General features: G+C 47.2%; 1 long non-coding RNA gene and 1 pseudogene across 1 annotated transcript; one reads left to right on the forward strand and one right to left on the reverse strand.

Moving 5' to 3' along the window:
* The first annotated feature begins 6,000 nt into the window (after positions 1-6,000).
* LOC119303866 lies at positions 6,001-16,676 on the forward strand. The gene is made up of 5 exons (XR_005148009.1): positions 6,001-6,796; positions 7,080-7,153; positions 7,745-7,944; positions 16,092-16,197; positions 16,292-16,676. It is a non-coding gene; the product is annotated as an uncharacterized LOC119303866 (long non-coding RNA).
* On the reverse strand, positions 7,983-17,559 carry LOC119303865 (annotated as a pseudogene).
* Between the last annotated feature and the right edge of the window lie 9,063 nt (positions 17,560-26,622).

Below are 26,622 nucleotides of genomic sequence, written 5' to 3' on the forward strand. Positions count from 1 at the left end.
GATTTCCAATAAGTTGGTTACTCGCTCCATTGTTCCTGAGAACGGAGTCTTGGTCATTTTACCCATGAGGCATGGTTCGCATGTGTCAAATGATTCGTAATCAAGAGACTCTAAAAGTCCATCTGCATGGAGCTTCTTCATGCGTTTGACACCTATGTGACCAAGGCGGCAGTGCCACAAGTATGTGGGACTATCATTATCAACCTTACATCTTTTGGTACTCACACTATGAATATGTGTAGCATTACGCTCGAGATTCATTAAGAATAAACCATTCACCATCGGAGCATGACCATAAAACATATCTCTCATATAAATAGAACAACCATTATTCTCGGATTTAAATGAGTAGCCATCTCGTATTAAACGAGATCCTGATGCAATGTTCATGCTCAAAACTGGCACTAAATAACAATTATTGAGGTTTAAAACTAATCCCGTAGGTAAATGTAGAGGTAGCGTGCCGACGGCGATCACATCGACCTTGGAACCATTCCTGACGCGCATTGTCACCTCGTCCTTCGCCAGTCTCCGTTTATTTCGCAGCTCCTGCTTTGAGTTACAAATGTGAGCAACCGCACCGGTATCAAATACCCAGGAGTTACTACGAGTACTGGTAAGGTACACATCAATTATATATATATATATATATATATATATATATATCACATATACCTTTTGTGATGCCGGCCTTCTTGTCCGCTAAGTATTTGGGGCAGTTCCGCTTCCAGTGACCACTTCCCTTGCAATAAAAACACTCAGTCTCGGGCTTGGGTCCATTCTTTGGCTTCTTTCCGGCAGCTTGCTTACCGGGCGCGGCAACTCCCTTGTCGTCCTTCTTGAAGTTCTTCTTACCCTTGCCTTTCTTGAACTTAGTGGTTTTATTCACCATCAACACTTGATGTTCCTTTTTGACTTCTACCTCTGCTGATTTCAGCATTGAATATACCTCAGGAATGGTCTTTTCCATCCCCTGCATATTGAAGTTCATCACAAAGCTCTTGTAGCTCGGTGGAAGCGACTGAAGGATTCTGTCAATGACCGCGTCATCCGGGAGATTAACTCCCAGCTGAGTCGAGCGGTTATGCAACCCAGACATTTTGAGTATGTGCTCACTGACAGAACTATTTTCCTCCATCTTACAGCTGAAGAACTTGTCGGAGACTTCATATCTCTCGACCTGGGCATGAGCTTGGAAAACCATTTTCAGCTCTTCGAACATCTCATATGCTCCGTGTCGCTCAAAACGCTTTTGGAGCCCCGGTTCTAAGCTGTAAAGCATGCCGCACTGAACGAGGGAGTAATCATCAACACGTGTCTGCCAAGCATTCATAACGTCTTGGTTCTGTGGGACGGGTGCGTCACCTAGCGGTGCTTCTAGGACATAATCTTTCTTGGAAGCTATGAGGATGATCCTCAGGTTCCGGACCCAGTCCGTATAGTTGCTGTCATCGTCTTTCAGCTTGGTTTTCTCTAGGAACGCGTTGAAGTTGAGGACAACGTTGGCCATTTGATCTACAAGACATATTGTAAAGATTTTAGACTAAGTTCATGAATATTAAGTTCATCTAATCAAATTATTCAATGAACTCCCACTTAGATAGACATCCCTCCAGTCATCTAAGTATAACATGATCCGAGTTGACTAGGCCGTGTCCGATCATCACGTGAGACGGACTAGTCAACATCAGTGAACATCTTCATGTTGATCGTATCTTCTATACGACTCATGCTCGACCTTTCGGTCTTCTGTGTTCCGAGGCCATGTCTGTACATGTTAGGCTCGTCAAGTCAACCTAAGTGTATTGCGTGTGTAAATCTGTCTTACACCCGTTGTATGTGAACGTTGGAATCTATCACACCCGATCATCACATGGTGCTTCGAAACAACGAACTGTCGCAATGGCGCACAGTTAGGGGGAACACTTTCTTGAAATTATTATGAGGGACCATCTTATTTACTACCATCGTTCTAAGTAAACAAGATGCAAAAACATGATAAACATCATATGCAATCAAATAATAGTGACATGATATGGCCAATATCATATAGCTCCTTTGATCTCCATCTTGGGGCTCCATGATCATCTTGTCACCGGCATGACACCATGATCTTCATCATCATGATCTCCATCATCGTGTCTCCATGAAATTTCTCGCCAACTATTACTTCTACTACTATGGCTAACACGTTTAGCAATAAAGTAAAGTAATTTACATGGCGTTTCTCAATGACACGCAGGTCATACAAAAAATAAAGACAACTCCTATGACTCCTGCCGGTTGTCATACTCATCGACATGCAAGTCGTGATTCCTATTACAAGAACATGATCAATCTCATACATCACATATATCATTCATCATTCATCACAACCTTTGGCCATATCACATCACAAAACACTTGCTGTAAAAACAAGTTAGACGTCCTCTAATTGTTGTTGCAAGTTTTTACGTGGCTGCTATAGGTTTCTAGCAAGAACATTTCTTACCTACGCCAAAACCACAACGTGAATTGCCAATTTCTATTTACCCTTCATAAGGACCCTGTTCATCGAATCCGATCCGACTAAAGTGGGAGAGACAGACACCCGCCAGCCACCTTATGCAACTAGTGCATGTCATTCGGTGGAACCGGTCTCACGTAAGCGTACGTGTAAGGTTGGTCCGGGCCGCTTCATCCCACAATGCCGCCGAATCAAGATAAGACTAGTAACGGCAAGCAAATTGACAATATCGACGCCCACAACTACTTTGTGTTCTACTCGTGCATAGTAACTACGCATAGACCTAGCTCATGATGCCACTGTTGGGGAACGTTGCAGAAAACAAAACAAAAATTCCTACGTTTCACCAAGATCAATCTATGGAGTCAACTAGCAACGAGAGGAGAGTGTATCTACATACCCTTGTAGATCGCGAGCGGAAGCGTTCAAGAGAACGGGGATGATGGGGTCGTACTCGCCGTGATCCAAATCACCGATGACCAAGTGCCGAACGGACGGCACCTCCGCATTCAACACACATACGGAGCGGATGACGTCTCCTCCTTCTTGATCCAGCAAGGGGAAAGGAGAGGTTGATGAAGATCCAGCAGCACGACGGCGTGGTGGTGGATGCAACAGTGAACGCAGCAGGGCTTCGCCGAGCTTCTGCGAGAGGGAGAGGTGTAGCAGGGGAGAGGGAGGGGCCAAGGCTTGAGGACGGCTGCCCTCCCTCCCCCCTCCTTTATATAGGCCCCCTGGGGGGGGTGCCGGCCCTGGAGATGGGATCTCCCAAGGGGGCGGCGGCCAAGGGGGGTGGAGTGCCCCCCAAGGCAAGTGGAGGCACCCCCACCCTAGGGTTTCCAACCCTAGGCGCAGGGGGGCCCCAAGGGGGGGCACACCAGCCCACTATGGGCTGGTTCCCCTTCTCACTTCAGCCCATGGGGCCCTCCGGGATGGGTGGCCCCATCCGGTGGACCCCCGGGACCTATCCGGTGGTCCCGATACAATACCGGTGACCCCGAATCTTTCCCGATGGCCGAAACTACACTTCCTATATATAATTCTTCACCTCCGGACTATTCCGGAACTCCTCGTGATGTCCAGGATCTCATCCGGGACTCCGAACAACTTTCGGATTACTGCATACTCATATCTCTACAACCCTAGCGTCACCGAACCTTAAGTGTGTAGACCCTACGGGTTCGGGAGACAAGCAGACATGACCAAGACGACTCTCCGGTCAATAACCAACAGCGGGATCTGGATACCCATGTTGGCTCCCACATGCTCCTCGATGATCTCATCGGATGAACCACGATGTCGAGGACTTAATCAATCCGTATACAATTCCCTTTGTCAATCGGTACGTTACTTGTCCGAGACTCGATAGTCTCGTTACCGGCAAGTCACTTTACTCGCACCGTAATGCATGATCCCGTGATCAACCACTTGATCACATTGAGCTCATTATGATGATGCATTACCGGGTGGGCCCAGAGATACCTCTCTGTCATACGGAGTGACAAATCACAGTCTCGATTCGTGCCAACCCAACAAACACTTTCGGAGACACCTGTAATGTACCTTTATAGTCACCCAGTTACGTTGTGACGTTTGGCACACCCAAAGCACTCCTACGGTATCCGGGAGTTGCACAATCTCATGGTCTAAGGAAATGATACTTGACATTCAGAAAAGCTACAGCAAACGAACTACACGATCTTTGTGCTATGCTTAGGTTTGGGTCTTGTCCATCACATCATTCTCCTAATGATGTGATCCCGTTATCAATGACATCCCCATGTCCATAGCCAGGAAACTATGACTATCTGTTGGTCAACGAGCTAGTCAACTAGAGACTCACTAGGGACACATTGTGGTCTATATATTCACACATGTATTACGATTTCCGGATAATACAATTATAGCATGAATAATAGACAATTATCATGAACAAGGAAATATAATAATCATTTTATTATTGCCTCTAGGGCATATTTCCAACAATTTGTTGTACATATGTAATAGTATATCATTAAAATACACATGAATTGTAGTAAAATTAATACATGCTAGTTTTTTCTTCTTTAAGGACACTACCTCTTAACAAGATCTTGAAACCAAATATCATCAAACGCAAAAAATAATAATAAATGACAAAGTTGAACATCTCTTTGAATTTAGTTTTGATAATTACATAGATTATCATATGCATATGTATATGCTTGCCTGTGGGGGTGTTCATGTATATTTTAGTACCTTAGGGATCTCTAAAGTGTTTGCCTAACAATATCCCAATAGTAGTTTGCAATGTATGATTTGATAACAAATTTATAGGAACTTCTAGAGTATAAATTGAATAGTTGGCATGTCTCTCTAATGATCTAACATGTTTATAAGATATGGTTGGTTTCAAGATTTCTCCCGTTGTGCCCGCTACAAGGACCCTTCAAGGGCTGCCCGTCAGCTAGTTAGTCCTGGGCCTTTGTTGAAAAAGCTATGGGCCTTATGATCGACTCACAATAAGCCCCGATCTCGAATTATTACAATATACTGCTAGTTAGCCCGTTGCGATTCCGCGTCGTCGCGCTCACCGAGTGTCAGAGTTGCCGCAGGAGTGGACGCCTTCTACCGGGCAATCTTATACGGCGCGCCGGTCGCCCGCAATCGACCTGGTGCGCACCCCCCTCGCATGCTAGGAGTTTGTATGGGCCGGCCCATTTTCTGATTTCGTTCCTTTTGTTTTTTATTTCTTTTTCTTTTCTGTTTTCCTTTTTTACTCTCTTTTTTTATTCTTTATTTTTTCACATTTTTTCGATTTTTCTTTTCAAATTCATGAACATTTTTGTTCATCGAATTCAAAAAATGTCCATCAATGTAATATTAAAAAAAAAATAAAAAAAAAATCATCGATTTCAATTTTTTTGCTTATCAGGTTTAAAAAATGTTCATCAAAATTCAAAATTCCCTTCATCGAATTAAAAAATGTTCATCAAATTCAAAGATTGTTCATCAACGTCAAAAAACGTTCATAAAAACATGAAAAATTATGCGTTTGGCCGCACCAGCATGTAAAAAATCGTTTGAAAATATTATGCTTTGTATGCTCTATAAAAAGACAAAATTCTGTCCCAGCAAAAAGAAAAGTCGGCCCATTTTGAAAATACATATTTGTCATATTTTGTACGCCACGTGTGAAAGTATAATGTTATGAAACTTTTTCTCGGACGTGTTAAACATGTATTTCTGCATATACAATTGTTTTCACTTTATTTTGAGCTATGGAAATATGTTTTTTCTTAAAACTAGCTCGCCGGAGCCCGGCCACCCTCGGTCATTTGCCATCCCCACGGCCGGCCGGCCCCTCCCCGCCCGCCTGACTGCTGCCAACCATGTCCGCACTCCGTCCGGCGTCTCGCACCGGCGGTCAGCAGACTCTGACCCCATCGCCGCCGACCTCCTCTCCGCCTCCTCTCTCTCACCACGCTCTCCCTTGCCGCCTCGCTCCACTCCCTCCTCGCCGCGCGCGCCCTCCCACGCTCTTATCCCCCGCCTCCCGACCCCCTCCGTGCGCCTCCTCTCCAGGCTTCTTTCGCGCCCCTGCTCTTCCCCCGCCCAGGCAGCCGGATTCCTCCGCGCCGGTCACCTCTCCGTTCAACCCCCTCTTGGCCGCGCTCGCCCGCGTCCTCGACCTCCCTGGCACAACCCAGCTCTTTGCCGCCGTCGTCTGGTATGGCATACTCCCCAACGGGCTCTGCAAAGCCGGTGCGCTCAGGGCGCTCGATGGAATGCCCGGCCCAGACTCGCGCCTTCGTCCGGATGTTGTCATTCATGCTGAACACGGTCGTGGATGTGTGCAAGAGCGGGAGGATTGGTGATGCTCTTGACTTTTTCAAGGAGAAAAGATCAGCTTGCCCTGAAGCCAGCGGCAATGCCGTCACCTACAGCACTCTGCTTCCTCCACAATAACAATGTGTGGGCGTATCCACCATGGGTTAGGTTTGTTCCATGAGATGGTGGATGAAGGGCTCTCACCAGATGAAGTCATGTATTTTACCACGATATTGGGATTGACACAAGCACGACGATTGAAGGAGGCTTGGTGTCGTCGATGGTGAAGGCAGGGTTTCAGCTGGATGCAAAGGCGTACACTATTCTGATTGGCGGATTTAGCAGGAGGAAGAGGTTACAGAGGCTTATCAGTGGCTTGGTGTACACCTACAATACCTTGTTGTCTGCTTTGTGCAAAGTAGGACATTTCTCGGCTGTGGATGAGTTATTGGGGAAGATGATAGTTGTCGGCCGTCTGAGGTCAGAATTGTCTGCAATCATCCCGAAAATATTTATTTCAAGTCCCAATACCACTAGTTCTTGACAAGTAGTAGTGGAATAGACACCATTGCATGATTCACGATTCTTTTTATTCTTCATTGGATAAGGTTGAATAGGTTCAGTTGGAAAAAGGTAAGAATGTGGGGACGCTAGGATTGCAATCTTTAAAGTTCTGTCTGCAATGTCTATATTCACATCCTTACCTTTGAAGAAACAATATGCCTGGTCGTGGTAGGTGGCTTTTGAAATGTTAAATTTGCAGCATTGCAGGACTGTACGAGGATTGGTTAAGATGACTCTTATTTAAATGCAGCGTCAACTGCACATGACGAAGAGGTAATTTTGAATTCAGTTCCACCTTGTCAGTTTGAGATTTTATTGACAAATGTAAGTAAACAATATTAAACCTGTGAAACATAATGGTGCATACTTGAGTTCCTAATCAAGTACCAAACCATATGCACAGCCACCACCAGAAACTTTTGGACAACTTTATGTATGATCAGGTCTACTTTAACGCATCTGAGCTCTTAATGTATGGTCGACTTTAAGACATCTGAAAGTATAACTTCCGTACAATCATGAAACTAAGCAGGCAATCAAGAATTTCTTTTAATCTAGCACGAATTTTCCAGTGCAGTGCCCTGTTCTGTAAGAATGTACTTCTGGTACAAGCAAGACACTCTGTAAAAGGTGAAGCATGCTAAACAAAGACCCACACGGGCATCTAATTTACTCCCTCTGTCCCATAATGTAAGACGGTTTTTGACACTACACTAGTGTCAAAAAACGTCTTATGGGACGGGCATAATAGCCTCTTCCATGATATGAATGCATCTGCCAATAACACCTATCTTACAAATTACAGTTGCATAGCTCTGTGTATATGTGTATGATTTGAATTTTCCATCTTATGTTCTGATGCAGCAAATGCAGGTAGCAACAGTCGATGGATATAATTTTCTGTGGCATCAAAAGTGAATTAATTCAGCGGCTGCCAGGTAGTAAACCATTCATACTGCAGCAAAGGTCCAAGTGTTGCCGGTGTTGCCCTTTTTTGTCAATTGATGACAGCCATATGCGCTGACTTGCTCCTGCAAGTTGTTTCTGCTAATGCTGGAAGTGAGGTACCATTTTTTTCTTGCAAGAGTAACTTTTCATTCTCTCAGTCGATGTATTCAACAACTAAGTTAATGCAGCGACGGATGATTCAGTGTCTTAGCATTAACTCACTTCGTCGCTGCATTAACTTTGACAGATAAGAAGGCTAACATTAGCATTACAATTCTGTCGAGAACACATCATTACAGACTTGCCTATTCTGAACAGCCCAGCAGTGGCCACCGAGCCACTCATAGTAACATGGATCGTAGATGACCACTAGTCTTAGCAGCGCAGCGAAAAAATAAGGCTTGTTTCAGAGACATACAAGGAAACAAGAATAGGTTAGTGTGTCAGTGTGCGGTTCTACATCAGCCAGCAGCCATTTTCACGAGCCAGTGGCTTCAAGGAGCACTCTTGTCGTCGTCCTTGTCACTAGTTTGTGGTTCGGTGGATGGCGGGGAGTAGCTTGTGTTGGGGCTGCACGATGAAAGTTGCAATTGTCAGATGAGCAAATGGTGCACTTTCACCAGTCACGGGCAGATGAGAGATTAACTTGATGCACATTACCTGTAGTTGGGGGAAGTTGGGCTGTAATCTGGGCTAGGTCCTCCAGATGCAGTGTACGGGCTGCAACACTCAGGCAATGTGTTAGGAAACCCATGTCTTGATTGTCACAATAACAGCATAGTTGTAAGTTAAAACAAGGATGATGATCAATTGGAATGGGCTCACCTTGTCGGGCTGTATGATGGACTTGGTTGTGCAGCATATGATGGTGAGGTGGGCGAGTAAGTCGGCGAGGCAAGGCTGCGGAAATAGAGATGTAAGCAAGCTAAACATAGACATGCATGTATGAACAGATGCCTAAGCTATGAACAGAATGAATACCTGTAGTTTGGAGGAAGCTGACTGTACGGACTCATCATCATTGGGCTGCTTGGAGAATAAGCACGTGAAGGACTGTAAGAGGGCGATGTAGGACTGTATGAAGGCGAAGTTGGGCTGTAGCTTGGTGACGTAGGGCTGTATGAAGGTGAAGTTGGGCTGTATGCAGGGGATGTAGGGCTATAGTTCGGTGAAGCAGGGCTGTACGAGGGCGATGTCGGGCTGTAACCAGGCGAAGTAGGGCTGTATGAATGCGAAGTGGGGCTGTATGATGGCGATGTTGGGTTATAATATGGCGACGTCGGGCTGTATGAAAAAGACGCCGGGCTATAAACTGGCGATGTTGGGCTATAAGATGGTGACGTCGGGCTGTATGCATGAGATGTTGGGCTATAAGAAGGCGACGTTGGGCTGTATGATAGAGATGTCTGGTTATAAACAGGCGACGTCGGGCTGTATTGAAGAGATGTCTGGCTATAAACTGGCGACGTGGGGCTGTATTGAAGAGATGTCGGTCTAAAATCTGGCGATGCTGGACTATAAACTGGCGATTCTGGACTATGGATTGGCGATATGGGGCTGTAGCTCATAGATGTGGGGGTATAAATAGGAGATATTGGCGAGTATACTGGAGAGACAGGACTGTAGCCATGTCCTCCTGGCCCTGGGCTGAACACCGGAGATGATGGACAGTAACCGCTCCCAGAGGATGTGCTGTAGTTTGATGGGACGGGTGAGAATGCCAGGCCCCCAACATATGGCGAGAACTGAAGAGCATGATCTGTAATGGGGGAAGCCCGGAAATTTGGACTCGGCACCGGTGACATCATTCCGGTGATGGGTGAAGGCGCAGGTGTCATGCCATAGTCCAGGCCTTCAAGAAAACTAGGGAGTTGAAGCTCAATGGCCTGCTTCAGCATCTCCTCATTCAGATACAATCCACAGCCTCCTGTGCCAATAGGAGCAAGCTGGCCAAGCATAATGTTCTCAGTGACGCCTCTCAGGTGATCGGATTCCGCATACATGGCAGCATCAAGCAAGATATCCACCGTTTCTTCAAAAGAACATCTCATGAGAGGGCCCGTGTCATTACGGTTTATGCCGTGCCTAGTAATAGCCATCAGATGACCTCTGTATGTCATGGTATCACAGAGAATGGCCAGATGCCTGTCATAAGACCCATCAAAAGATATCACCGCCCGCAGCTCATCCAAGAGAGACCTGCGGACAGCCTCGACCCCAAGAACCTCAATCACTTCGATCAGATGGTTACTCGTTGTCCTCGTAGCGTCAACATCCTCATGGCACATCACGGCCAAGAGGTTTACACCTTCTGTATCAAGCATCCACTCTTTGTTCTTATCTTTGTTATCTGATTTTTGAGTGAAACCATCATTTTCATCGAATTTATTCATCTTCCTCTCTTTAATGAAGACCTTGTTAATATCTGGAATGCCTCCAAGGGCCATCTCAGTCAACATGTTACTCTCAACCTTCTTGAGGAAGACATCATCATCCTCATCCTGTTTTGGAGCTTCATCATCATTTTTAATGCGGATACGAAGGATGAGCTTATCCGCGTTATCATCGTTGAATATGCATGACAAGTCGTCATCAAATTCATGTTTGATCTTCTCTGCAATTTCAGCCATGCTCAACCTCTTATCGACCATCATCTCACGGTTCAGTTCGATACGCAGTAGCCAAGGAGACAGCTTATCCGGGTCAATATCCTCATCAGGCATTTCATAATATGACTTGACAAATTCCACATCCTCTTCAATGGTGGTCCCTAGAGGATCAGGATCATACCATATCTCGGTGGCATGGGTCACTCTACGTAGCGTAGTGTACTCCAAGGCACACTGGACATTCTTGGCCAATTCTTTCTTCTTGCTCACCTCAGGCTTTAGGAAAACAGACAGTGATGGGGTCTTTATCTTCTTGGCGACGTTAATGATCTCCCTTAACCTGGGGACGCCAAGGGTGACATTCTTAGCGCTAACACCAGCATAATGGAAAGTATTCAGCGTCATCTGAGTTGCTGGTTCTCCAATGGACTGTGCAGCCACACATCCAATCATTTCACCAGGAGCTACCAAAGACTGGAGGAACCTCGATTCAATCTCACCGATGACCCATTCAAAAGATTCCCTTGTGAGCCTGTATTCTTTCAAGACCCTCTTGCTAGCAAATGTGCTACGGAGCAGGATATTGAAGAGCAGAGTAGCGTTCTTCTGAGCCTCGATGCTCATGGCATCATCTCCTGGGACAACCTTGAGTCTTTCTTGCAACTTATCCATTGCTTCCACAATTTCCATCGGGTTCATGTCAGAAGGTCTTCTCAAATCAATCTTGAAAGTCTTTTGAGCATTCCAGATAAGCCGCTTGAGGTTGACAGGCATAGGCCATGTAATGTCGCCAGTCGTGGCAATTTCAGTCCCAAGCTGTAATCTGTCAGCTTCTAATTTCTGAAACTCTGCATCAAACACAAGTCTAAAATCAGGAACTGTCTTCAAAACATCAGCATCTTCAGGCGACATGTAAGTGGGCCTCCAGTTCTCATCATCCAGTTCATAACGAAATACATTGTCAAACTCTGCCTTTTTCATCCCCAGGGAGTCCAATTTCTGTGGTTCAATCCAAACAGCATCCATGCCATCTTCTCCATACAAGAACTGAATGACATCACCCAGAGAGTTTCTCACGGTACCATCATATTTCACCATGATGTCCTCCATGGCCTTCACAAGCCTCCGCTGAATATATCCAGTCTCAGAAGTTTTTACAGCAGTATCGATCAAACCTTCTCTACCACCCATAGCATGGAAGAAGAATTCCTCTGGTGTCAGGCCTTGAAGGTAAGAGTTCTCCACAAATCCACGGCTTCCGGGACCGTTGTCATTTTGCGAGAAGTGGGGCAATGTACGACCAGCAAATCCAAATGGGATCCTCTTGCCCTCAACATTCTGCTGTCCGACGCAAGCAGTCATCTGCGAAATATTAATGAAACTGCCTTTTGAGCCTGCAGTAACCATAGCTTTCAAATTGTTGCTCTCAGACAAACTCTGCTGAGCACTACTCCCAGAAACATCACGAGCCTTGTTAAGAACCTAGCATGGAAAATGGATATGTCAAAGCAAGTCTACCATAAAAAACTGATGATGGAAGAACCAAACAAGGACATTCAGCAGTAGTACCTGATTCACTTTATTTTCAAATGATTCCATCATTGTGCGTCCTGGTTCAGGTTCCAACTTCTTGTCACGCGCTTCCTTGATAAGTTCATTCACTTCATCCTTAGCTTCTTTTATTGTCTCATTAATCTTCTCCATAGTACCTGCATCTGCAATCGTATCCCCGATTCCGATACTGAAACCATGTTGCAGAAGCCAGTAGTTGACCAGCCACTGTGTATGACCCAAGAACTTGCGCGCAGCATCTGGCCCTACCTCTTCCCTGCAAACAGTTAAACCAAAATGATTTAGCAGAGGAGAACATGTGTACTAACAAGAGAAATTGCAATGCGACTTTTATAACTTACCAAATAACATGAATAAGACTTCCCATTGATGTCCCAAGTGTTTTTTTGCAAAGTATACCAGACAGAAGCTCTCCCTTCTCTATCCGGACCATAGTATCACCGGGAGTAATATATACGCTTTCTTTTTCATCATGCCAGGCTGAAAATCTAATTAAATTGATTTGCTTGGGGATAATCAAGTTGAAGACCTGTTTGCCAGTCCAAATCGGCCTTGGTTTCAAAATGGCAGGTGCAGGGACCTTCCCAGCAAAATCTTCCCACCACATTAAGATGTTCATAAATACATCCTGGAAGAAATTCACAATATTAATTAAGCTAAATAAAAACTACAGAGACAATACTAGTATTGATGGTGTTGTTTAAGGAGAGTATTGTTAGTTCACCTTTTCGATGAGAGTGTCCCTTTTGGTAATTTTTCGACAGCCAAGAAGTGTGTCCTGGACAATACCCATAACAGGTCTATTCGCTTGAGGTGACACAATACACTTTGGTACCATCATCAACTCTAAAACCTCAGCTCTGGTCTCAAATGACTGGGGAACATGCATATTCATTTCATCCCCATCAAAATCTGCATTGTATGGCGACGTGACAGACAAGTTGAGGCGGAAAGTTGAGTAGGGCATGATTTTAATGCGATGCCCCATGATAGACATTTTGTGGAGACTGGGTTGCCGGTTGAAAAGAACCAAATCTCCATCTATGAGGTGCCTTTCCACCTGAGATCAGAAGTCAAGCACAAAACGGGTGAGGCTAAATTGAAGTGCAATTTTTGTGATTTCATCATTAAAACAGTAGGTAGATGCTGCAACAATGGCTACTGTTACTGACCTTGTAACCCAGCTCCAAATGCTGATCACTACTTTTCTTCACATAGCGAAGATCCAGCCTCTGGCCATCTTCCCTGATAATGTATTTGGCACCTGTCTTTCCTGGGGGAGGGTGCGGCCCATTTTCTACTAGTTCTTTCAACCTATAATAAGGTCAGATTTAGACATGACTTATCAAATATCAATGCAAGAAGAGTGATTAAATAAGAATGACAAATAAATTACGTGCCTCTCGATGTTATACGGAGTAACAGTTTCTGGGTATGTCAGATTCAAAGCAATACTCCATGGCACCCCCAATTCATCAATGTTGATATTTGGGTCTGGTGTGATGACGGTCCGAGCTGAGAAATCAACACGCTTCCCCATTAAGTTCCCTCTGACCCGGCCTTCTTTTGCTTTCAGCCTGCTGCAGATTGACTTAATAGGCCTTCCAGAACGCTGAGTGGCCTGAATATTTCGACAAAAGATAATCAGGTCAACTATTTGTCCATTAGTGACTAATTATTATAATGTGGAGAGTGCACTTGTAGACTGACTACTCACCCTTGGTTGTCCTGGAAGATCATTGTCGAAGTATGTCGCAATGTGAAATTGCAACAACTGAGCAAACTCTGATAATGTGAGCTGGGACTCCATTTCTCTCTTGCCTCCTCAAATTCTCATTATGCCGAATTATCATCGCTAATTGATGAGTCAAATCATCCTGTAGGAACCGGCAAGATAAACAAACAGTGAGTGAAAGGGTGCCATCTTCCATGTCAACCAACAAACCATTGGATGATAGTAACAATTTACTATTGCTGGGCTAACCTCACTTCTGGAGGAAGTATCCATCATGACAGATGGTCTCACAGGTGGTGGAGGAATTGGAAGGACTTGCAGTATCATCCAATCAGGACGAGCATATTTAGGGTCCAGGCCCAGCAGAAGGCAGTCCTCGTCGCTTATACGCTTGAGAACATTAAGAACCTGCCCCAACAAATTTACCATGCATGATGTGGTTAAATAAAAAAAAATCTTATAACCTAGTTGTATACTGAATTGAGTAATAAAGATAATAACATAAATACCCTCTCGGCAGAGAGAATTTGCTTGCGCTCCACTGGTTCAGGGAGTTGATCTTGATCGCCATTCTTCTTGTTTGTCGCTTTAAACTCTGCAACCATCTTCATACCATCGACCGTGATCTTTGGCTGCTGAGCACCACAGCCACCTCTTTTCTTCTTCACTCGCTCATCAGTGTCCATCTGATCCTGACCCTCAAGATCGTCCTCACCCGCAGCACAAACCTTTTTGCCCTTGCAAGCCTCCTGTATTTTCCTTAATCTATTTTTTGGGTTCTTGATTCTGAGAGCCTGCTTGAACTTGCCATCGTTCTGCAAGAGATATCGCTGACTGGTAAATAACATATGCCAAGATCAAGGGAGGCAACAACCATATGTAGATGGCCCGACAGAAAATTGAACACGCGACCTCCCCCCCCTCTCTCGCGACCGCGTCGCCCCCCCCGCGGGCGACCGGCCGCGCGACGGGCCTCCCCTCTCCAGGCTCCCCCCTCCCTCCTTCCTTCTCGCCGCCGTCGCCGGCGCCCGCGGCCGGCTTGGCCCGGGGCTGCTGGTGGCGGCGGCCTCCTGGCCCTTCCCCTCCCGGTCGCTCTCCGGCGCGGGCGGTGCGGCTCCGGGGGGTGCATCTAGGCGACGGCGGTCTGGCGTGGCGGCGGGGATCCGTGGCGCATGCAGGCGAGCAGCTGGGCGGCGGCGCCGCCGTTGGCGGCGGGGCGGCGCGGTGGCGGGATCTGGCGTCGTCCGCTCGGCCCAGATCTGGGCCCTTCGGGCCCCATCTGGGCCTGGGCGGGCCGGCGGCGGGGATGGCTCCGGCGTGGCTTCTGGGAGGCGGGGGAGATGCGACGAGTGGCTGGGCGCCGGCGGCGACGACGCCGGCTTGCTGCATCGCGGCCGGTGGGGCTTAACGGGCCTGCTTTGGGCCTGGCTGGGCCGGGGGTGGCCCGGCATGCCCCGCTGCCGCGTCCGGACGGCTACCGCGACGGTGCCGGAGGCACGGGCCTCCCGCACGACAGCGGCGGAGGTGGTTCCCTCCCGCCCGGCGTCGGTGTTGCTGCTCCCGTCATGGTGAGCTTCTCTCCGGTCCTCTTGGCCTCGTGGTGGTGTTCGTAGTGAGGCGGCGTGGGTGGCGGCGCTACTGCGTTGGCGCATGGTGGTGGGCGACGGTTTGGCGGGTGGGTTCCGTCCGGTTGGGAGGTTGGGGTTGGTATGCGGGAGAAATACCTGCCGGCTTCGGCCCCGACGCGGTGACACCTGCGGGTGCCACCATTCCTTCCTGGAGGGTGTCGGGAGTTTCCACCCCCACCTCCCTCCGCGTGCCCGGGGAAACCTGAGGACTCGTCCGGGCAGCAGCGTCGCCGACGTCGCATCCCTTCTTGGAGGTGCTGCTTGGTACGCGGCGGATCGGAGCCTTGGTCTGTGGTGATTTATTTCCGGTGGGCGCCGTGGTGGCGGGTCGTCCGCGCTTTGCCAAGCTGCCGTGGTTGGCATTTGTTTCTTCTTCTTCTTTCTCCTGGTGTGTTGTGCTGCTCGCCACAGCGTTATCTGTACTCGGTGTTGGTGCTTTGGAATACAAAGCGGGGGGAAACCCTTTTTCGGTATGTAGATGGCCCGCCGGCCCGCCCTATGACAATGCTTAATTAGCAGCTAACAAGCAAGAACATGCAAAGTTGTTTGTAACTATGCTCCATGGTTGTGATTATTTTACCAAAGAAAATAATTGATGAAATAGGCATTATTCTTTTTTTCTACCAGAAAATTCATAAAAATAATCTTAGCTTAGAATGTTGAGTTGCAGGTCCATATCAAAGATGCAACAAGTCTATCTAAAGCAATTGCATCTACAGGTCCATCACACCAAACCGTCGGAAAGATTCTATAAAGTTCAAATTTACGATGCATGTTGAGTGAACAGGTGCAGAATTGGACAAACATAAATATAGCTAGTGAATGGTGAGAACTAAGATTATTATGATGTCAGTTTAGCTAGATGATGATATGCACCGACCAACAATTAACCTGGTAAACTTAAATACTTAATGCGCAGGTACATGTCTTAAAAGGAAAGGAGACCTCATCCTCATCCTGGTCGGCGAGGATCTTGGAGCAGTTGAAGCAGACGCAGCGCATGATGGAGAGCACGGTCTTGATGAAGCCGATGTGGAACATGGGCTTTGCGAGCTCGAGGTGGCCGAAGTGGCCCGGGCACTCGGCCATCCCGGCCATGCATGTCTCGCACTTGGTCCTGCGGTCAATGGTGCCCAGGCGAGGGTCGCTCAGACCACCAGGCTTGGGCTTCCCCTTCTCCATGGTCTCTGCATGCTCTATCACCGCCACCGACATTTGTCTCTGCAGAAGCAAAGCATCACGTACAAAATCAATCAGATTGATTCCATCCTAGCATTAATGTCACTCCATCGTTATTAATGTACAACGGTCAATGATCATTTAAACTAGTAATGTACTCCCTTGGTTCTAAAAATAGAAGTTCCTTGTGCACCAAATTATATGCTTATTAAAAATCTATCGAAGTTGTCAACTTTGACCAAGTTTATAGAAATATTTATCAGTGAAATATAATTGATATGGTATAGGACATAAATAACTTTATCTATAAACTTGGTCATATTCTTTGCGAAAACCAGTGCGCACTATATTAATTTTTTCTAGAAGTCGTTTTCCCTATGTTTGACTGAGTTTGTAGCAGAATATAGAAATTTTTGGTCAAATCAATACACTTGATATTTTGAAAACTGTGGGGGTAAATCATACTGTTAAACCTTGCAAAAAGAAAAACCTAGAAAACAAATCTGTGCAAACCGCCACCAAACCAAGCTCAGAGTTATCCGAATAGCTCACAGCAGGTAATAAGAATATTAGACACGCGGGTTAGATATTGTTCGATGACCCAGAGTTAACCCTTGTTTTTTCAGAATTTTGAGCTTGGTTAGTTGCAATTAATTAGGTTCCACTTTGCCTGGATCTTGTGATCGATCGATCAAAGCTCGGCCAGTTAGTTGGCTAGCTACAAATCAAAGCTAGCACCCGGCAGCACCCGGCCCCATCACAGTTCGTTATCGTTCTTCCAGATCCAGGCAGAGCTCGATCGGAGCCCAAACGACGCAAACCAGACCAGCTCGAGTTAGTTGCTACTTCCAACTCCACGCGAAGGCGGAGAGAAGATGAACGAAACAGAGCAAAGCAAGGCGGCGGCGGGAGGCGGGGCATTACGATCTCGTCGGGGCTGAGGATGCCGAACTGCACCAGCTGCACCTTGGCCGTCTCGGCCGGCGAGTACGCGAACCGCGTATCCATCTCGCCGCTTAACTTTTTTCACTTTTCGGAGGCTAAAATCGATCGATCTCGACGAGCGGGATGGAGTCGATGCGATCCGATCTCCTCCGCGACCGCGAGAGAGGAGAGGGTTGCGTTTGTGTTTGAGAAAGAGGGGAGGGGGCTCGGGGTGGGGCTTTATTTATAGGCGTAGCGTGCGCCGGACGGGCTACCGTGGGCCGAGGCGGTTCGGCGTACGGATTCGTGACGGGATAGGAAGGAAAGAAGGAAGGAAAGGCACGTGCAGCGTTGGATGATGCGCAGCGGACGGCGGAGATGCATGCGGCCGTGTCGTGAACCCCGGCTGTGTTCCCGGCCAGTCGCTATCGGAGAGCTGGCGGCCGTGTAAAAATCGCCTAGAGCCCCGCTTTGGGGGTTGTTTGGAAACGGTGTTTGCGGAGAACCAGTTTTTCTTAAACGTAAAATCTGATATAACCGCCTAAAACTTTGTTTAGGTATCCAATGAAATCGTGGATATGGATAATCTGGTTTGCTAAAAACTCAAAAAGTTGTTTTCTGTATACTATGGCTTTCACGCCGTCCGGTGCCTCGCACAGAGAATTGCATCGGCTTATTGAACTTTAGCGTTTGCATCGTCTTCGTCATCTCCACTGTTGCATTTGCCATCTAATTCTACGCCCCCGCGCGTCCATGCCGGTGGCCACGGTGGTCGCCGCCGGCGCCGATGACGACGTCGAGCTCCGCGGCATCGACGATGTGAGGCTGAAGGCTGATACCCGACCGCAATAGACTCCGGCATAATGGCAAGAGATGTGCGTAGTTCCTCGTCGGTTCGTCGTGGTCGCTGACAGACCACGCTGCCATGGCTGGCCGTGCCTCGACCGGCTCTTCTACTACTTAGCTCGCCATGCCCGGCTTGGTCGCTGCGGCGCTGGTTATCTCGTCATGCCCGTTCTCAAGACATCCATGCCCAGCTTGGCTGCGTCTGCCACCGTTCCGCTCCACACCGAGCGGTGCACCTGCGTTGCTATACTGCTATATGTACATTTTGTCCACCTCGAAGCCATTGTTTGTGCTCGTGTATGCCACCTCGCAAATTATGTTCGCGTTTGGCAGAAAAGCATGTGCGTCCGCATCATGTAGCATACACACGAACAGGAGAAGTATGCACGGCGAAGCTTCATGGCCTCGCGTAGGAGGAGCGAGGTACGTAACTGAGCAATTGTGTTTTCCTCCTTCTTTTTCTCCACTCAAACAAGAAATTGTATATATTTATCTTAACAGAAAAACTAACTAAAACTTCCTCAAATCCTCCTAAAACTCGTTTTCCTAAATCTCACATCTAATCCTGGATATTCAAACAACCACTTGGAGTCTTTTAACATGTGCTGCACGTGCCGGGGAGCAACCAGTTTTTTTAAGCAAGGTATATAGTTGAAGCCGTTAACATACACGAGCATATACTCACCCCTGTGTACGCACGCACGTCAGTCCTATCCCTATGAGCGCCTCAAGGAGACTGGACCAGCACATTATCTTGAGATTGACGAAGTTGACACAGACGCCCTCGTAGTCGACGAGAATGTCTCCTTCCATTGAACGCGCATCACCCTGAAGGCCTGGAATAAATCCAGCAAAATGCAAGCACCAATGTCAAGTCTGGGACTTGAACTCTGATGGGCGCGGGATACGTACCACTGTTCGTGGGGAACAACTAGTTGGAGTGTGCCCCCGGGGCGCTTTTCCTAGGGCAGGAGCGCCCTAGCACACCATGTGGCGTGCTACAGCGCCGCCACGTGTCACATGCCGAGCATTTTCCTCACCGTCATGTTTTATTTATATTTATTTTTGGTTTATGTGTGACAAGCTCATGTGTTACCGTATGAAACATGGTTGTGCTTTCGCATGAAACATGGTTGTGCTTCTCATGTGAAAAGCATTATAGTTGTATTTTCGTGTGAATAGGCACACACGAAAGCACAGTAATGGTTCACTGTGTGAAAAGCACAGTTGTGCTTCCTTGGGGAACACAATATAGTTTGTATTAATAGCGCAATTTAGTTCACACTGGAATCACAAGTAACTACTAGTTGATAGTTCACACTAGAAGCACAAGTTACTTTGATAGTTCACATTGGCAGCACACACACGTTACTTCTAGTTGAAAGCACATATTTTCCTAAAAAGGTTTCTCAAAACCTATTTAAGACGTGTCTAGTTCAAACACAACGGTGAAATGGTTCATGATTTGGATGCATGGTTCAAGAGACAAATCATTTTGAAAAGGGACGAATCTATGAAAAAAACACAAACAGTCAACCTCCCATCATCACGCGTGGGATGAGAACAACCCATCAAAACTTTCTAGTTGTGACAAGTGTTGCGCATGGGATGCACCACTTGTCACCACCAGAGGAGATGGGTAACTTTTCCGAGAGGTGCCCCTTAATTAGTGATTTATCACATGTTGTGTACACATGAAGTACATGTCTCCTAGGATCTTGGCCGATGCTAAGGCCCATGAGCCTATTGCATCGGTTGATCCCTCTTGGCTTCTCCTCATATACTCCTACAACAGCCAATACACATAGAGAATTATCCACACTAGCTTGGTATCAGTCTAACAGATGCCATCCTCCCGTTCTTTTGACTCATCTACCATCTTGAACATGCACCCCACGACCTTCCCCGTCATTATCTCTAGCCCTACACCAGAGCTAGGTTATTTGAAGGCTACGGATCGTTGATTTAGAGGCCTAGGATTGTCTTTTGTCTAAGATGTTATCTATCGACCAGCCTGCCCCCGGCTTATACAAGATTCTGGAGGCCTAGGATTACAGGAGTCCTAGTCGGGTACGTCGGTGGAGAGGAGTCCTCCATGCATCCGCCTTCCTTTTTCTTGAATGGCAAGGCTTTCAGAGTCTTCGTATAAGGTGTCATGGACCACAAATTGTGGCCCAGGACGGAACCGACCTAGGGGTCCAACTGGTCTTCCAGCTTGGTTGCATCTCAACCAACACTGAACTACACATTGCTTTCCACTTGCTGAGGTTGAACCTGGTTCTTTGAAGCTCCCTTAACAACAATTGTTTGTCGCCTGCCTCCTATGGCCAGATTTCTTCCAAAGTCAGACGAACCACTTCGTTCTTGAATTGTCGATGAAGATAGTCGGCCTCTGCGAAAAAGTTTTCCCACCAAGTCGGCTTACACGAGCCGATTTCTCAAAGAAAAATTGCTATTGGTGAAATTTATTCTCTGCCGAGTTATATAGCCAGTACCCCTCAAGGTGCAGATCGGCACTAGTTCTGGTCCACACCATGAGTCATGTAGCATAATTAGCACCTTCGCGTATTGTAGGCCCCGAGCTGCAGTCTGGCTTGACACAAGCTAGGTTGCGGGTCATATAATTTAGACTTAGCAGAAACCGCTCATGCAATAGCCCTCGAGACTCAGGTTGGGCAGAATAGCCCACATGAGGATCAAATCTCCTCATGTTAGCTTATTATTAAAAACAACGGATCCAGTGGCCCCCGAGACTCATGCTAGTTTGAAAAGTCGACCCGAGGATCAAAATTCTCCTCGTAGACTTGAACTAGATCGGACCGGTGTGTAGTAGCCCCCAAGACTCAGGTCGGGCAGAATGGCCGACCTGAGGATCGAATCTTCTCAGATTGTTCATTGCACTTCGAATTTTTGACTGAAACTTCAATGTAGTAGCCCCCGAGAGTTAGGTTGGGCAACATGGCTGACCTGAGGATCGAATCTCCTCGGGAACTACCTGAGTCGAGTAGCGGCATTTGGGTACAAGTAGTCCCCAGGCTTGGTTTTGGGGGATCCGTCGATCAACTTGCCAAACGCCGACCTGGAATATATTGGCCGACCAAAGGCATGGGCGTGAAAAGGCCCCGAGCTTGGTTCTGCTGGATTCGTCAATCAACCTAATAGATGCCAATCCGAAATATAATTTAGCCGACTAGCGGCAAGGGCGCAAATAGCTCTCGAACTCAGCTCTTCGGGGTTCGTCGATCGACCGGCCAGATGCCGACCTGAAACGTTCATGCAGTAGCCCCCGAGACTTAGGTCGAACATGGTCGACTAGGAATTGGCTTACTACCTTTGATTAAACATGGATCCAGTAGCCCCAGATACTCGGGATAGGCTGGAAGGTCGGCATGAGGACCAAAATCTTCTTCAAGAGCCGTGCCGTGGATTTAAGCCTCGCGACGATGCAGCGGAATAGGTCGGGGTCCCGGTCCACAAAGTTCCATGCCTCGGAGACCACAAGGTGGAAGCCCTCAAGCTGTGGCCAATACCTCTCAAAACTAAAGCGCTTGGCTCCAGGAGGGCGGTCAGCACAATCGATGATGAGGGGGCAATGATCCGATGCCGCAGAGGAAAATCATCGAAGAAGGCAATGCGGATGAGCTGCAACCCAGTTGGAGGAACAGAGAATGTGATCGTTCCGAACCAACATGGAGACCTCACGGTCGCTGGACCAGGTGTATCGACGTCCATGCATGTAGAAGTCCCGCAACTCCATAGTTCCGTGAAATGAAAAGCGAGGTATAGTTTTCTCTTCTAGGTGCTTCATCTGATGGGTCTATACTATACGGTGCACACTTAGCTGCCAAGCTCTTGCTTACAACAGCAGGGTGGATGCCATATGTTCTTGTGCATGCACATGCAGGCACTTCACAGTCGATGTTTAGTCATAAAGCTCTTGTCCAGACAAAGTGTAGTGAAGATCAGATCATTCCTCGTGAGACGTACGGTCTATACCAAGAGCAGGAATTGTGGAACAGGGTATTCGCATGACATTTTAAGTTTATTATCAGTTCCTCGGCAATGACATGACTGGACCAACTGTGGAGCCAAGGTGGAATTTTGTTTTGCTAGAATAGCATGACGATTCAAAAGCATGATCCTAACATGTTTACAAATGGATAGAACATGTCTGACAAGGTAATATGAACATGATACAGGCACATATATATAGAAGCTGACAACTTAATAAGCAAAACTAGATCATTAGTACAGAGACACACATGCTGCAACGCATCAAAATCAAATTGATTCTCCAAGGGGCAATTACCAGAGAGGCACACCAACACAACCAAGGTAATGAAAGCAAGGCTGCTGTAACAAGCTGATACTTGCTGATCATGAGAACTGTTACCTCAATCTTAACAGGACTCGTAAGCCATTTACAACCGTTAGTCTCAGAATAATGGAGCTCAAGCTAACAATGATGCTACTAAAACGATGAGTATTATTCAAAACCTTCTGTGTGTTTTTTTTGTTTATAAAGTTTGGATCCAAAATTCTGTAGCATGGTAGATGCATGTGACCTATCTTTATGCCAAAAACTAATTTCACAAATTTTGGCGACTTTTAGACATGTTTTTTTGTGTCCTAGACTGCTAGTGCATTCTTTATGTCCCCAATTTTCATGTATCTGGATTCTTGTCTACCAAATGATAACATAATCATAATACTATAAGGGTTGGACGCGCTTTGCTGCGCCGTTGAGGTTGTTGGGTATTTTAAAAAATTACCCATTTCGTTTCAAAATGCAAGGTGTATTACTTTTTTGAAAAATCAAACCTTTTTTTAACTTTGATCAAATTTGTAGATAAATATATCAAAATCCATCATATAAAATCGGTATAATTAGATTCATCATGAAATGGGTTTCCATATTAATTTTGTTTAATATTGTGGATGTCGATATTTTTGGCTCTAAACTTGGTCAAAGTTAAAGGAATTTAACTTTCCAAAAAACTAATAACCCTTATATTTTTTAATTGATGGAATATTTAGTTTGGCGGGGCATGGAGATGATGGAGTGTTTTCTTTATAACACGGTGATTTGGTGGGCCTTTCGCGCTGTGATTTTGTGTTATCCGCTAATAAACCCATATTTATGTGGGGAAATTTCTATGTTGGTAGCTGCATGTATTATATTGATGATACAGTATCGGATGGTGGCATTTTTTTCTAGGTGGTGGGAGGGTGCGCAAGATTGATATGTTTCTATAGGCCGGTTGCTGCTGCTTGATTTCAAAAATCATTGGCCTGATCAAAATAGTTAGCCAAATCTAAAATTAAATACCTCAATCGAATGAAAGAGCTTCAAAATTAGAAAACATAGTGAATTAAATTAATTAAATGGGAGATCTCCTCAAGAAATTGTTGACCCGGTCAAAATCGAGTGACCTAATTCTAAGTTGAACATATCAATTAATTGTGACACCTTAAAAATTAAGAAGCATAGTGTATAGTATAAAAGAAATGAATGGGAGAGCTTTGAAAATTGTTGACCCGGTCAAAACCAGATGAACCATTTCCAATTGGAGACCTCAATTGATTGTGAGGCCTTAAAATTTAGGGAGCTTACTATTGTTGACCAAATCAAAATTGAGTTGAACCAATTCTAAATTGAAGACATCAATTAATTGTGATGCCTTAAAAATTAAGGAGCATAGTGTATAATATAAAATAATTGAATGGGAAAGCTTTGAGAAATTGTTGACCCTGTCAAAATCGAATGACCCAATCTCAATTGGAAACCTCAATTGAAGGTGGTCTCTTTAAAACTAGGGAGAGCTTAGTGTTATAGAGAATGGGCGTACACATGGAAATAAGCAAGAATACATAATGTCCAAATTTCACCTTTACGACATCAGTTCAAATATGATCTGTAAAATTATACACTGTTACTTTCCCTATCTGACTTCACTGACATACAAGTAAAACCAATTGTATTAAGCATCGGTAGAACGAATTGGAGCTAATGTGGATTTTTGTTTTGCTGGAATAGCATGACGATTCAAAGCATGAACAGGGTTCCCAAGTGCAAACCAGTACAGTGTGCCATCTTTAGAAGTCACCTGATACTAACACATTTACAAATGGCTAGAACAGTCTGACTCTGACCAGGTAAACATGATGATATAGGCACACATAGAATCTAGACCTTATAAAGCAACAATAGATGATTAATATGCAGAGACACACTGCTACGCATCAAAATCAAATTGATTCACCAAGGGGCAATTATCAGAGGCGCACCAGCACAACAAGGATAATGAAAGCAAAGCCGTAACAAGCAGCTGAATGTTGCTGATCATGAGAACTGTTACATCAATCTTAACAGGGCTCCATCGTAAGCCATATACGCACTAGTGGTAGTCTCAGAACAATGGAGCTCAAGCAAACAAAAGATGCAACTTTGGAATAAAACCAAGATATGTTCTTACGGGTAGTTGGTGAAATCAAAGACCTGCTCGGGAAGGAAAGGGGTGATAGCGTTTGACGCCATCATCATGGAGTAGAGCAGCAGCTCCATGAGCATGCCAGCGAGCTTGCTCTTGCTAGGGAGGCGGTAGCGCTCTTCGGTCCTGAGGAACCCCGGCAGGTAGTGGTGGGGCTGGAGACCCTCGACTTTGCCGGCCCAGGCGACGACGCGCAGGTGTAGCCCGACCATGCGGTGGGCGACGCGGCGGCCTCCTCCGGGGACGGGGACGTCCTGCATCTCGAGCTTGCGCATCTCCTCCTTGATCAGCTGGTGCGATTCGTTGAGGATGTTGAGGCCATGGAGCTTGTCGAGCGGCGGACGCGCCCGGTTCAGCAGCCGACCCGTCTCCTCGTGGCAGATCAACACCAGCTCGTACAGGGTCATCTGCAGGCATGCAGCATACAGATTACATACGTATTATTTACTCTAGTAGCTGGTGTCCTGTTTGTAACAGCAGCCGCTGGATCGAGCGAGCCGGTCGACCCGGCCGGCCGAGGGACCTTCACCGCAACCGCCGCCGGTGCGTCGAGCCGTCGACCGAGCAGAAAGAAATATATCGATCGTTCATCTCCCAACTGTTCGACCTTGCATGTACCACGGGTGCAGGTGGCCTGAGAGCTCGAAGCGTACCTCTGGGATGAACACCTCGCGGTTGCCGAAGCGGTAGAGGTCGCCAGCTTTGTCCTCCTCGCCGCCGGGGACGACGACGCGGTCCTTGTCCTCCTCGCTGCCGGTGACGACGACGCGGTCCTTGTCCTCCTGGCGGCCGGTGACGAGGACCCGGTCCTTCTCCTCGTCGCTGCCGGCGGGGACGACGAAGATGAAGGCGTCAGCGTCCTTGTCGTCATCGTTGCCGGCGGGGACGATGTGGCCGTCGTCGCCGGAGCCCTTGGCGGCGCGCACGACGAACGACGCGCGGAACGGGAGCCCGCGGCCGCCTCCGTTTCCGTTGGTGGCCTGCAGGGCGCCTCCAGTGGCGGCCTTGAGCGCCGCCGCGACGGCCTCGGCCCTGCGGCCAGCCGGGCAGACGACGAGGAGCGAGGCGACCGCCCTGGGCGCGGCGGTCGGGAGGCCGCGCGCGAGCGCTCGGACGGTGGCGCGGGGGGTGGAGAGGAGGTGGGCCATGCTTGTTCTCGGCCTCTGCGGTTGGTGAAGAGAAGAGCGCAAGGGAAACGGATGGGGGCAAGGCAGGAGGGGGTGGGGGTTTTATGGACGGAGCGGGAGGTGGGACGGTGGGCCCCGCCATCCAGCCACCGCATGGAGATGGAGAGGAGGGGTGGGTTTTCCTGCTCCGTCTGGTTTGTTTTTCACTATACTAGGGAACTGTTCGGCAGAGATGCTAGACTTACTGACGTATTTCCGCAGGATTTCGGTTACGGACGCGCAGAAGAGTTATGGTTGGAGAAGGTTAGGGAGGAGGGGTCCCACCAGCGAAAATCAAGGGGGGTTAATTGGCGAGAGAGCAGTCCGTGAAGCCAGTCCGTACTAGAATACCGTAAGTGTAGCACTTTTGAACTGTTCGGTGATCCCATAGCAGTGGCTGCTCCAGAAAATAAAGGCTGGGTATTCATCCCAATTTTTTTTCTCTAAATATAGTATATGAACCAAACAACAGACCACTAGCAATATATGAACAAAACAACACTAGGATAATGGCAGTAGCAATATTTCAATGTCGGGGGAGCAGGGGAGGCCGGAGGCAGACTGGCGCCCGGTGGAGCGCCGGAGGCGCGCCGCCGCTGAAGCCGGACCGGAGGGCGAACGAGCGAGGGCACGGGGCAGACCGG

This window comes from Triticum dicoccoides, chromosome 5A (genome assembly GCF_002162155.2).
Source record: "Triticum dicoccoides isolate Atlit2015 ecotype Zavitan chromosome 5A, WEW_v2.0, whole genome shotgun sequence".
Classification (NCBI taxonomy): domain Eukaryota; kingdom Viridiplantae; phylum Streptophyta; class Magnoliopsida; order Poales; family Poaceae; genus Triticum; species Triticum dicoccoides.